This window comes from Lolium rigidum, chromosome 7, assembly GCF_022539505.1.
Source record: "Lolium rigidum isolate FL_2022 chromosome 7, APGP_CSIRO_Lrig_0.1, whole genome shotgun sequence".
NCBI lineage: Eukaryota > Viridiplantae > Streptophyta > Magnoliopsida > Poales > Poaceae > Lolium > Lolium rigidum.
The window spans coordinates 129651211-129663515 of NC_061514.1; positions in this window are offsets into that span (position 1 = coordinate 129651211).

A 12305-nucleotide genomic window follows, 5' to 3' on the forward strand; every position below is an offset into this window, starting at 1 on the left:
ATGGTGGATGAAGTGTTGAGAGAGTATGAGGGGTTGGTGCTTGAGCACCCCTGCAGGTGAAGATGGGGAAATCAAAGAACCGGGAGAAGCCCGTAGAACCACCGTGCAATGGCGGAAGGAGAACATTGTGTTTCCAGGTGAGAAGCCAACAAGCAGGCCACCTCCGCCTCCTCCGCCACTTGTGCAGTCTCCTCCGCGTGATGATTCTCCTCTGCGCGATGATGATTCCCCTATCCATGACCAGTCTCCTCCGCGTGAAAATACTCCGCCGCCTCCTCCTCCTCGTCAGGAGACTCCGCCGCTTCCACCTAAGCAAAAGAGGAAGCGGTCCGCGGCACCTCCTACAGCTCCGAAGAGATCATCAACTCCAATGAGGGAACGGACTCGCGAGTTGTTGCCACATGAGCGATCGAAGAGCAAAGGCGTTTCTTGCAACCGCGCCGAAGAAGATGTTTATTCCACCGTAGACAAGTGAAGCACTTTGCCGAGACGAGAATGAAGAGACCTGAGCGCGAGAGCTGATTATGACCGCTTCTCTTGGACAGTCCTCTAGAGCGATGAAAGAAGCAAAAAAAGTCGCCCGACTTGGACGGCGAGGACATTCGGGCCGCACCCCACTTCATCGTGGAGCCATATCATGATCCGGAGACGGCATCGATGATCGAACGGGCGGCTAGAGCTCAGGGAGCATCGGCTGAGTACGAAGATTACTATCCAACGGCTCAAGTGGTAAACACGTATAGATACGGATCTGATCTCGTCAAACCCTGGCGAGCTCGCGCGTCTAGGGACTCGGATGCGAAGGTTGCATGAATGGTACCCGAAAGCTTCGTCGAAGAAGTGAAAGGTACCTCACGGTGTATCTTAGAGATGAGCATTACTTCCGGGGGAAGACGAGATAAACATTGAGTTAGAAGAACCTGTTTCAGTTATTCAATCAAGACGCCCTCGACAAAGCTGTCATCGGTTATACGCTCGTAAGTGATTTATTTGTGTAATTAAGTTTGTAGCTCATTCATTTGCACTAACAATTATCCTCATTATATTCTTTGTGTACGCTATACATTTAATTATGCGGAATGAAGAAGCTTGGAATACAAAAGAGGCAAGCTCCTACCGCTGGGGTTCATAGACCCAAACACAGTTCATGAAGTTACGGTTCGAGACTTCGCCAAGGACACAGAGGACAACATCGTAATGTTTTTAGAGAAGCAAGCAGACAAAGAGGATATATTCTTTCCCTACAACTTCAAGTGAGTGTTATATATAACATACATTATGCTTGTGCACCTTCCACTTTATTCTCGTAATCATTGAGCTATGCTTGTGCGGTTTCCATTTTATTCTCCTAATCATTGATCTTCACCTTGGAGTCGTAAACGTCATGGACTCGAAACGTAAAGAATATGCGGAATGGGCGGACATGGCTGCCATCCTCCAGTAGGTAGTTTCAATCAATTTCGTATTGGCATCTTCATCTGCTCTAATTCGAAGATATCATCAACTAATCAATTACTCATTTACTCATTATTTTTTGCCGGGCAGGGCTTGGAAACGGTTCATCAATACTGTTCCGGTGAATGGAAACCGGAGCTTACATTTAGAGATTACCACCGTAAGTAGTACTATATATATAGCTATGTCCGTGAAACTTTATATATGATATTTACTTTCAATACGATGCTTGATTATTAGTTTGATCGAACTATTTTTTCGTAAAGTGTATGAGGCAGGAAAAAGGGAATAACTTATGTGGATACTACGTACGCACCTTCATGCGTGACATGTCTCCGTCCCAAGGGTGGGGATCCCCAAATACACCACACTCGTGTACGATAACAAATTTTCACAATTAATCTTAATTAGTACCATCTATTGTATTGAGTTCCATTCATATATTGATCTCCTTTTTAAATATAGATGACACGCTGCGCGGGCACTCTCATAACAGCGGATCAAATAAAAGCAATTCAAGAGGAAATCGCGGGATTCTTTATTACCGAGGTCCTTACCCCGAGGTGGAGAGCACTATCGGAAGATCGTGACGTCGGACGATATTCGTTCGGGAAAAGTTGTATTGTAAATATGCATGCATTACGTGTACTGTGTTGACTATGTCGTGTACTGTTGACGATGTCTATATATATTCATGACGATTTTTTGTGGTTTCTTGAATGATATATATATGCATTGCTGAAACTACGCCGCGGCAAGGGAAACAGACTGTTTCTCCGCCGCGGCAAGAAACGCCGGTACAGCCCAAATCCGTGCCGCGGCGGAGAAATAGCAATTCTTCGCCGCGGCAGAGAAGCATAGGCCCGGTTCGTACCACGAACCGGGACCAAAGCCCTTCCAGCGCGAGCTCCCTGGTCGCACCACGTGTTGAGGCCTTTAGGCCCGGTTTATATTTGAACCGGGACTAAAGGGTACCCCCTTTAGTCCCGCCTTGTTGGTCCCGGTTCAGGAACCGGGTCTAAAGGGCCAAATGGACCGGGCCTATTGCCCAGTTTTCCACTAGTGTAAGTTGTAAAAGCATCTTCAGTCACCTCCCTAAACCGTTCCCTAAACCGCGTCGGATCGAGCGTTTTAGGGGACGTGTTTTATTCGTACCGCGTTTTGGGGATGTCCCCAGTCGTGTCCCCCAAACGCCGCCCCCAAATATTAAATAAGGGTTTTTGAAAACACAACCATTTATTAAAGGGATTTCTATTTTCGTGCCCCTGGTTCGTTAGTTGTACTCAGTTTTTCCCAGCCTCTTAACTTTTCCTCAGTTTTCCTCTCCCTCTAGTTTGAAACCCCTCGCAGAGGCTCAGACGGGAGGGTTGCCGTCATGTCAGAGGCCTTCCGTTACCGGTGACGGCTAGGGAGCCGCGGTGGTTTTGACTTGACCGTTGCTTTCGAAATGTGTTGACTATTGACCGGAAGAGCTGACCCAAAGCTTTCCCCTCCGCCCGAGACTGGAGGAGCTCACACACCGCCCCTCCGCCGCCACGCCATCCTGCCCACCTACCTTATGGCGTCGTCCGCCGGCGAGCCGGCCCCGCCCCCACCACCACCCCCGGGCTCCGCCTCCACCAGATCTGGATCTACCCCTGTCCTCTTTGAAATTCCGTCTGGTGTGCCGCCTATTCCCGTCAGCCGTGGAGAAGATTGGGAATCGGAGAGATCTAACGCATGGATTCCATCTGGGTAAGCATCGTCTCGCCTATGTGAATTAACGGTAGGCGGTTTTGAGCGCCAATCGTTGTTGCTCAACTAACCGCGTTGCTTTTCGAATAGGATGGATCCAGTGGCGGCTTTTCGGCTGGTGGTTAGGCTGGATTCTAGCTTTACGCGTGATTCTAAACGCTGTAAGACTGGATTTGACTTCCCTGCGGTGGTTGCAACCACCATCTCGTTAAGGGATTTCAAAGCTAACATCTGCGATAAGTACAGCTGGAGCTCTTTCGATGCAGTTCATTTCGAATATTTCAACAGCCCGGAGGGAAGATTTGTTCCACTAATTTCCGAAGACGATGCGGGAATTCTTTTGCTTTGAATGCTTCTTGCCGGTTCGGTAAAATTCGTATCCATGTGGACGGGGGCCGAGGCATCATCCGGTGTCTGGGGCATCATCGGGTGGTCGGGCATCATGTCTCTCTACTCGCTCGCCGCCTCTCGCTAATAGTGTGCGGCCGTGGCGCTCCTTGTAGATCCACGGCAGCACCATCTGTCCCCGGTGCTAGTGGTAGCCGGATCGTTCGTACGGTCGATGTGGAGGACGATGCAGACATTGAGGATCAGTGTCCTCAAGATGATGAGGATGAGTTGATGTTTCCTGAATTGGTAGATCGATGCGGTAAGCGGGCAATGGAGGATCAATACATGGAAGATATTGCTTTTGGTGCCGATTTGATGACACCGATGATGAAGAGAAGAATGAGAATGATGACAGCCTCGTTTTAGCCGATTACGAAGGTGAAGACTTGCCAACAATTGAGTGGAACAGTGGAGAATCCCAAGCTTGCAGAAGGCACCGTGTTTCAAACGATGATGGACTGCCGTAATGCAATTACTACATATCACATTCTCACTAAGAATAATTATGAGGTTATTAAAAGTGAGCCAGGTAGGTTCACAATTAAATACCCATACTCAAGTTGTAGGTTTAGGCTGCATGCATCCACAGTGCGCAGAAGCAGCTTGGTTCAGGTACTACGCCAACCAGTTGTGTATTTAGATCACGGTGTAAAATTTGTTATCTATTACTGACATCCCTTATCATTATGTTTCGGATAAAGAAGAATAAAGAGATCCATAGGTGTCCACCTCTAGGGGAGAGCCGGAGCTGAAAACAAAGCTAGCGAAGACTAGGTGGTTGGCGAGATATAATCCTAGATTGGCTGAGAGAAAATCCTTCACTTGGTCCAACGACACTCGTAAAAAGGTGGTTGAGAAGTATAAAATGGAAGTACCTTACATGAGGATGTTCTATGCAAAGGAAATGGCTCTTGACAAAATCAATGGTCCATGGAATGAAAGCTTTCGGTTGCTTTACACTTTCAAAGCTGAAGTGGAGATGGCTAGTCCAGAGCAGTGTTGTAGCGATAGACAAGCATACAGTTCCCTACAAATTGAAAAGCGGGAAGATAATGCACAAGGAATGTTTTAGAAGGGCTTTTGTTTGTTTCAAAGCTTGCTGGAAAGGCTTTTTGGACGGTTGCAGGTCTTATTTGGCCGTGGATGCATCAGCTCTTCATGGCAGGTTTAAAGGACAGCTGAGTTGTTGCTTACTGCAGTTGATGGACATAATTGGATGTTCCCTGTTGCATATGGGGTTTTGGAGGTTGAGTCACATGAAAGTTGGACTTGGTTTCTGCAGAATTTGCGCGACCTTATAGGTCATCCACTAGGACTTGTTATCCACACAGACGCTTGCAAAGGTTTGGAGACTGCGGTAGAAGCAGTATTCCCTGGAGTGGAGCATAGGGAATGTATGCGACACTTGGTACGAGAATTTTACAAAGAAATTCAAGGGTAAAGTTTTTACTGACAACCTATGGCCGGCTTCATACACATGCGGCTCTAGGAAGCATCTGTTTCATTTGGATGTGTTGTATAAACAAAAACTCAGGGTGAAGGAGTACTTGGATGAACATCATGGTAGGGTGTGGTCAAGAAGCCAATTCAATGAAATTTGCAAGGTAGACTATGTAACAAGTAACCTTGCGGAGAGTTTCAATTCAAAGGTCAAGTCATTGAAAGGGCTTATGCTGTGGCAAATATTTGATAAGATTAGGCAGATGATCATGATAAAGATCGATATGCATCAAAGAATTGCATCCACAAATTATGTTGGCCATCTCATGCTCCCATCTTTGATTAAGTCTTTGCATGCCAGGGCAAAACAATTGAGGATGCAATGCGTCAGAAAAGGAATGGAGGCTGAGGTAACCTACACTGACAAAGAAAACAGGCGATGGAGGTATCCGGTGAGTTTGGTTGATAGGACATGCCATTGTAGGGGATGGCGGATCCGTGGGATACCCTGCATACACGCATTGTTTTTCATGAGTGTTATAGCGGGTGAAGATGGTGAAGTTGATCAGTATGTGTCAGAGTATTTCTCTGTTGCCAAATTTAGGGCTGCATATGCTATGAATGTTCCTACCTTGTTGGGAAAAGACCAATGGATGAAAGTCGATCCGAGGCTTCAAGCTCGTACTCTCCGAGTATTGACTAGACCGGCGGTAGGCCGAGGAAGAATAGGATCGGAGCTAGTGCGAGAGGGTGGTGCACCGATTCGAAAACGTAAGTGCAAACGTTGTGGAATCCCTGGACACATTGCTAGGCTTTGTAAAAATGCAGTTGACCCGACTTTTGGAATGGAAGATCGAGCGGGAGCAGACAAATGCGAGAGGAGAATGAAGCAGACAATTCAACTTGAGATTGAAGCGACGAGTTCAACATGAGGAGATTGAAGCGACAAATGCGAGAGGAGATTGAAGCAGCAAATGCGAGAGGAGATTGAAGCGAGCAAATGCGAGAGGAGATTGAAGCAGACAATTGAACATGAGGAGATTGAACCGATGGATCAAGAGCGAGAGGAACGAGATGGATGTAGAATGGCTTCAACCGATGAGTTCAGAGGAGAGGGAACAGTATAATCGAGAGTGCCTCGAAAGTACTAAGGCCATGGTAGAAGCTAACTTCGAAGAGTACCTGGCAGAAGAAAAAGCACAAGCTTCGCAGAAGAAGAAGAACAAGAAAGAGGGCAAAAGGAAGGTAGACACTGGTAATATCCGTGGTAGGGTTACCCGGAGTAAGGTGGTGGCCCCGGCGAGTCACACCAGGAGCAAGAGAAAGATTTTATTCTGAACAACTAATTTGAATTTGTATGAACAATTTGTATTGGGGTTCCCTTTGTATTGGGGATCCCTTTGTGTTGAACAATTTGTATTGGGGTTCCCTTTGTATTGGGGATGCCTTTGTGTTGAACAATTTGAATTTCTATGAACAATTTGAATTTGTATGAACAATTTGTATTGGGGATGCCTTTGTGTTCAACAATTTGAATTTGTATGAACAATTTGTATGCCACATTTAAGCCACATTTATCATTTTCTCTAGGGTTTAGGGTTTTAGGGTTTTAGGGTTTTAGGGTTTTAGGGTTCAATTCAAAATAATTCAAAACATGGTGGAACCTTCCCATGGAGCCTTGTTATGTTACCTACAACCTAGAGAAATAATAATGGAAAAGGAAATATAGAGATATGAAGTTTTTATGCCAAAAGCTTCAAAACCACTTCCTAGTCCATGAGCTACTAGATATGAAGATGCAGGGCTTTCTGCTCAATACACCTCCCAAATACCCACTATGCTTACAAACTTTGTCCAAATTCGTCACACTTGTGTATCTTTGAATTGCAAACAATATCTAGTCGGCCAAAATGTAATATATTGTTCAAATAACACAATTTTATAATTTTTATGCCAAAAGCTTCAATTTCCCTTAGTCCCTTTATTATTTGGGTGCCCCTGTTTTACTTAGTGTTACTCGGTTTTCCCCTCAGGGCCCACTTGTTGTACTCGGTCCTACTCGGTTTTACCCTTAGATAAACATTTCCTCACTTTTCCCCCTCTTAGTTCTACTTAGTTTTCCTAACTTGTACTCACTGGCTGATCTCTGATTGGTCGAGATGTATGTCACATGGATCTTGGTTGGTTGAAAGCTCAATGAACGCTTGCACCGTATGATCATTTATGATCGGACGGCCTGTATATCTCTCTCTACCACGATGGACGCATACGGAGACAAGAGCAGAGCACATACCTACCAACCCCAGCGGTCGCATATTCCGGTCGCATCTTCCTCTCTCCTCTTTCCTCTCTTACTCCGGTGGTCGCGGCGGCGCGGATCTAGCCGTGAGTGCGGCGGCGCGGATCTAACCGTGCGTGCGGTGGCGTGCGGCGGCGCGGATCTAAGAGTGCGGTGAGGATCTAACCGTCGAAATAGTTGAAATGTCTCTCTCTGTCTCACTTTCGTTTCTCTTCTCGAGATCCGTTGAATGATGAAGAACCCCAAGACGGCGGCCGTGCCGACACGGTGGTCATCGATGCCACGAACATTGAAGCCATCGCCTACAACATTGCTTCGACGGTGCAGATCCAGCATTCAATGTCGGAGGCTGTTGATGTCTCACTTCCGTTGCCCTCCTCAGATCCGTTGCTGATGAAGGACAACAAGACGGCGGCCGTGCCTACAGTGGTCATCGATGCCACGAACATTGAAGCCATCGCCTGCAACAGCGCTGCAAAGCCGCCGATCCAGCCCTCCGCAGATCCGTCGCTGATGAAGTACACCAAGAAAGCGGTGGTTCCGACAGTGGTCATCGATGCCACGAACATTGAAGCCATCACCTGCAACCGCGCTGCAAAGCCGCCGATCCAGCCCTCCGCGGATCCGTCGGCCGATGAAGTACACCAAGACAGCGGCGGTTCCGACAGTGGTCATCGATGCCACGAACATTGAAGCCATCGCCGATAACATCGCTTCAACGGCGGATGGCGCAGATGACCACCCTCAGCCGCCCGTCGACCCGGCCTTTCTTGCCCATCGCTGCGCGGCCGTGTTCGATGCCGCAAATTGAGATAAGTTATGATAAATTTGTATTTTTCAATTTCCAATTGGGATAAAATTGTTCGAACTACTACCACCGTCTCAAAAAAAGCTTCTCCACGTTCTTGATGTGTCCATGTACATCCGTATGTATGATTTGAATTCTATCCCAACTTGATTGGGAAGATATTGTCCCATATTGATATGTATTTGATCCGGAGGCTGGTACATGCTTTCACTTTTGGGATCTCTTCACTTTTATAAAATGTTCATGCATGCTAAAATTATCGCGCGCATTACATAGCACAACTAGGAAATTGTACGCCAAAATACAGTGCTTAGAGCCACAACAAAATACAGTGGTTAGAGCCATCTACTGAATAACAATTCTATACAAAATCGTCTACCAGAACCACATAAGCGCTAGGACGGGGATGACACCTAATAAAACTGCCCGAGATGAATCTACTTTTCTCCTCTCCCATCACTTTAAGTTCATGTTCTAGATTTTCTACCACTTGATCAAATACGGCAAGATCTGTCTCAACTCTCAACTTCTCCTTGCGAATAAGCTCCTGAATTCTTCTTTTCTTCCTCCACAATACGCTTGAGCTCGAATATCATCGGGTTTTTACGGGCCAATTCATCACCTAAATTGGCCACCTTCTCCTCCAAATCCATCCTCCGGCTACACCACCGGGTTGATTCATCTTGGTATGCAATGTACCATGGATCATCGGCTTGCACGGCTAACTATAACAATAATGGAAAAAAGAACAACTCAAATCACTCCAACAGGCCATGGCGGAACTTTCAACGGTAGTACAGAGAGCTGAAGCTAGATACCTGCACTTCCGACGAGGTAGGAGAAGTAGAACGTGGTCACGACATGATCGAATCCCCACCCTCGCCGGTGTACCCGCTACGACCAGACATTGAGGACTATTTCGTACATGCAAACTCCAATAAATTACGGGAACCGAATCGATTAGGGGGCGGGGGAGGCGAAGCGGAGGTCTTACCAAGCTATACTACCAATTGGTGCGCGGAACAAATCCCGGTCGTCGTGGGCGGTGGATGCGCTTGCGGCGGACTTTCCTGCGGTGGGTACAATGTGTGCAGACGAAACAAGTGCTGGAGCCGTGGTTGATGTGCAGCGCCGCAGTCCGTCTGACGCCGCCGGGGGACAGAGCCGGCGGCGCGATGAGGCGCCGGCGATGGCTGCTCCATCCGACGGTGGGGAACGAGCTGCCAGCGGTTCTCCGGTCTAGCTTAAGAATAATTAATTAGCAAACTTGTTGCTTCTCTCTATGATATTCTCTAAAGAAATATATCAGAGCGGCAATATGTGTCTTTTCCTGAAAAATAGACGACCCCACTCGTCATTGGCTGTGGAGGCCCCATAGAGCGGCAATATATGATTTTCTCTAAATAAATAGACGACCCCACTGGTCATTGGCTGCGGCAGCCCCACAGAGCGGCAATATATCTTTTCCTGAAAAATATACGACCCCACTGGTCATTGGCTGCGGCGGCCCCACAGAGCGGCAATATAGAATTTTCTCTAAATAAATAGACGACCCCACTGGTCATTGGCTGCGGCAGCCCCACAGAGCGGCAATATATGTCTTTTCCTGAAAAATATACGACCCCACCGGTCATTGGGCTGCGGAGGCTCCACGGAGCGGCAATATATGATTTTCTCTAAATAAATAGACGACCCCACTGGTCATTGGGTGCGGCAGCCTACGGAGCGGCAATATATGTCTTTTCCTAAAAAATATACGACCTCACTGGTCATTGACTGCGGCAGCCCTATAGAGCGGCCCCATTTGTCATTGGCAGCAACGCGTATAAAATCATGACATAAAACGGCCCACACGTCAGCGATAGATGGATGGCTGCTCCGACGTGTCTCCTGACCCTACCCGTCAGCACGAAACGGTCAGGGAGGAGCTGCCCCTGTGCGGCCCCACCCGGTCAGAGTAACGGTCAAGGCCTCTGACCTGACGGCTACCGGCCGTTCCAGCACTTGTGGGTGTTTCAAACTAGAGGAGGGGAAAACTGAGGAAAAACTAAGGGACTGGGGAAAACTGAGTACAACTAACGAACCAGGGGCACGAAAATAGAAATCTCTTTATTAAATATGGTATACAACTAAATATGTTTGCGGAGATTGTTTTCAAATTAAAATACAATAAATAGTAAAACAACAAATAAATAGGGCTAGATCAATGTCGCGGCATTTCCTTTGATCGTCCACAAATGCTCAACGAGATCAACTTTAAGCTGATCGTGAACATTGTTATCACGGTTCTCTGCGTGCATGGCTAGCAAATCAGCAAAATCTACAGGCAACTCATGATCAACCTCCGCGAGAGGGCATTGACACTCATACGGACCAACATGTAACCTGACCTGATTCTTGCAGTCATCTTCGATGATCATGTTGTGCATGATCACACAAGCCTGCATCACCTACCACATTTGATCGTGAGACCAGCTTAGAGCAGGGTACCGAACAATTGCAAATTGAGCTTGAAACACACCAAATGCCCGCTCGACATCCTTTCTGCAAGCCTCCTGTCGTGTAGCAAAGTGGGAATTCTTCTGACCTGATGGATTCGAGATTGTTTTGACAAAAGTGGCCCATTCTTGATATATACCATCGGCTAGATAATAGCCTTTGGTATATTGGTGGCCATTGATCTCATAGTTGCATGGTGGAGCATGCCCTTCCACTAGTCTGCTGAACACCGGAGACTGCTGCAACACGTTGATATCATTGTATGGTCCGGTCATGCCAAAGAAAGAATGTCAAATCCAGAGGTCATAATTTGCCACAGCTTCAAGCACCACACTGCAATATCCATGACACCCTCTGTATATACCTTGCCAAGCAAACGGGCGGTTCTTCCATGCCCAGTGCATGCAATCGATGCTTCCAAGCATTCTAGAAAATCCTCTGGCAGTGTTTTGTGCCATGATCCTTGCAGCCTCTTGCTCAGTTGGCCCTCTCAAGTAGTATTTGCCAAACTTTCCCACCACAGCTCAGCAAAACTTGTACATGCACTCAATGGCAGTAGACTCACTCATGCGAAGGTAGTCATCATGTGTATCGGCAGGTGCTCCGTATGCAAGCATCCTCATGGCGGTGGTGCACTTCTGAATCGACGAGAACCCGACATCGCCTACAACTTTGTGCTTGAGCTTGAAGTAGGGGTCGAACTCTCGAACGCCGTGGAGGATATTCATGAACAGACCCTTGCTCATCCTATACCGGCGACGAAAATTGTCGGCATGTGTTGCGTCATCTGCGAGATAGCCCTTGTGCAGCATGGTATGCCCCTCCATCCTCTACCGGGGCTTCGACTTCTTTCTCCCCGGCCTTGATCCTCCGCGGCGCGGCCTCTTCCTCTTCTTCGCCTCGGCGTTAAGCACGTCCCGGAGGGCCGCGATGATCAGCAAATGCTCCCGGAGGTCGTCGTCGAAGGCTTGCTCGTCCTCCAGCAGTAGGGCAATCATCTCATCATCTCACTATCCATGTCTGAAGCAAAATCAATGGTTAAAATTGCGCCGTGGCAGACAACGCAACGAACAGCGCCCAATTGCGCGTACCTGGCAAGTCATCGAGCACCTTGTGTGCGCGGAGGTGGGGCGGATTTGACGCCGCGTTCTGGGATGTGCAAGCGAGGCGGGGGCGGCGGGACGACCGGCGAGAGTGCCAGCCGCGACGACGGTGCCGACTCTCAGAAGAGATCAGTCGTCGAAGCGGTCGGCAAATCCATCGGCGGCAGAGGGGTGGGAGGCGTGGGAGGGAAGGAGCGACGAGAAAAAAGGCGCGAACCAACGGTTAATGGAAATAGTCGCCAACATGTGGGAGCCCGCCTCTCTTTTCGGTGCGTCCGGCGTTTCCGGTGTGTCCCCTGTGGGGAGGGGACGGCCTCGAGGCGCCGGACACCGTATCAGGACGCGCCGGACAAAAAGCGGCTTTGGGGAACGCGGATGGGAACATTTTTTTGTCCGGCGCATCCCAAATCCCTTTGGGGGACGGTTTGGAGGACGCGACTGGAGAAGCTCTAAGTGTCTGGTCGTTCGGCAACTTAACTAGCCATATATTGATACTTACTCCCATTCTACCCATAACCAAGAATATAGAAAATAATACTAACATCTGTGAATCTATGATACCACATGCATATATTGT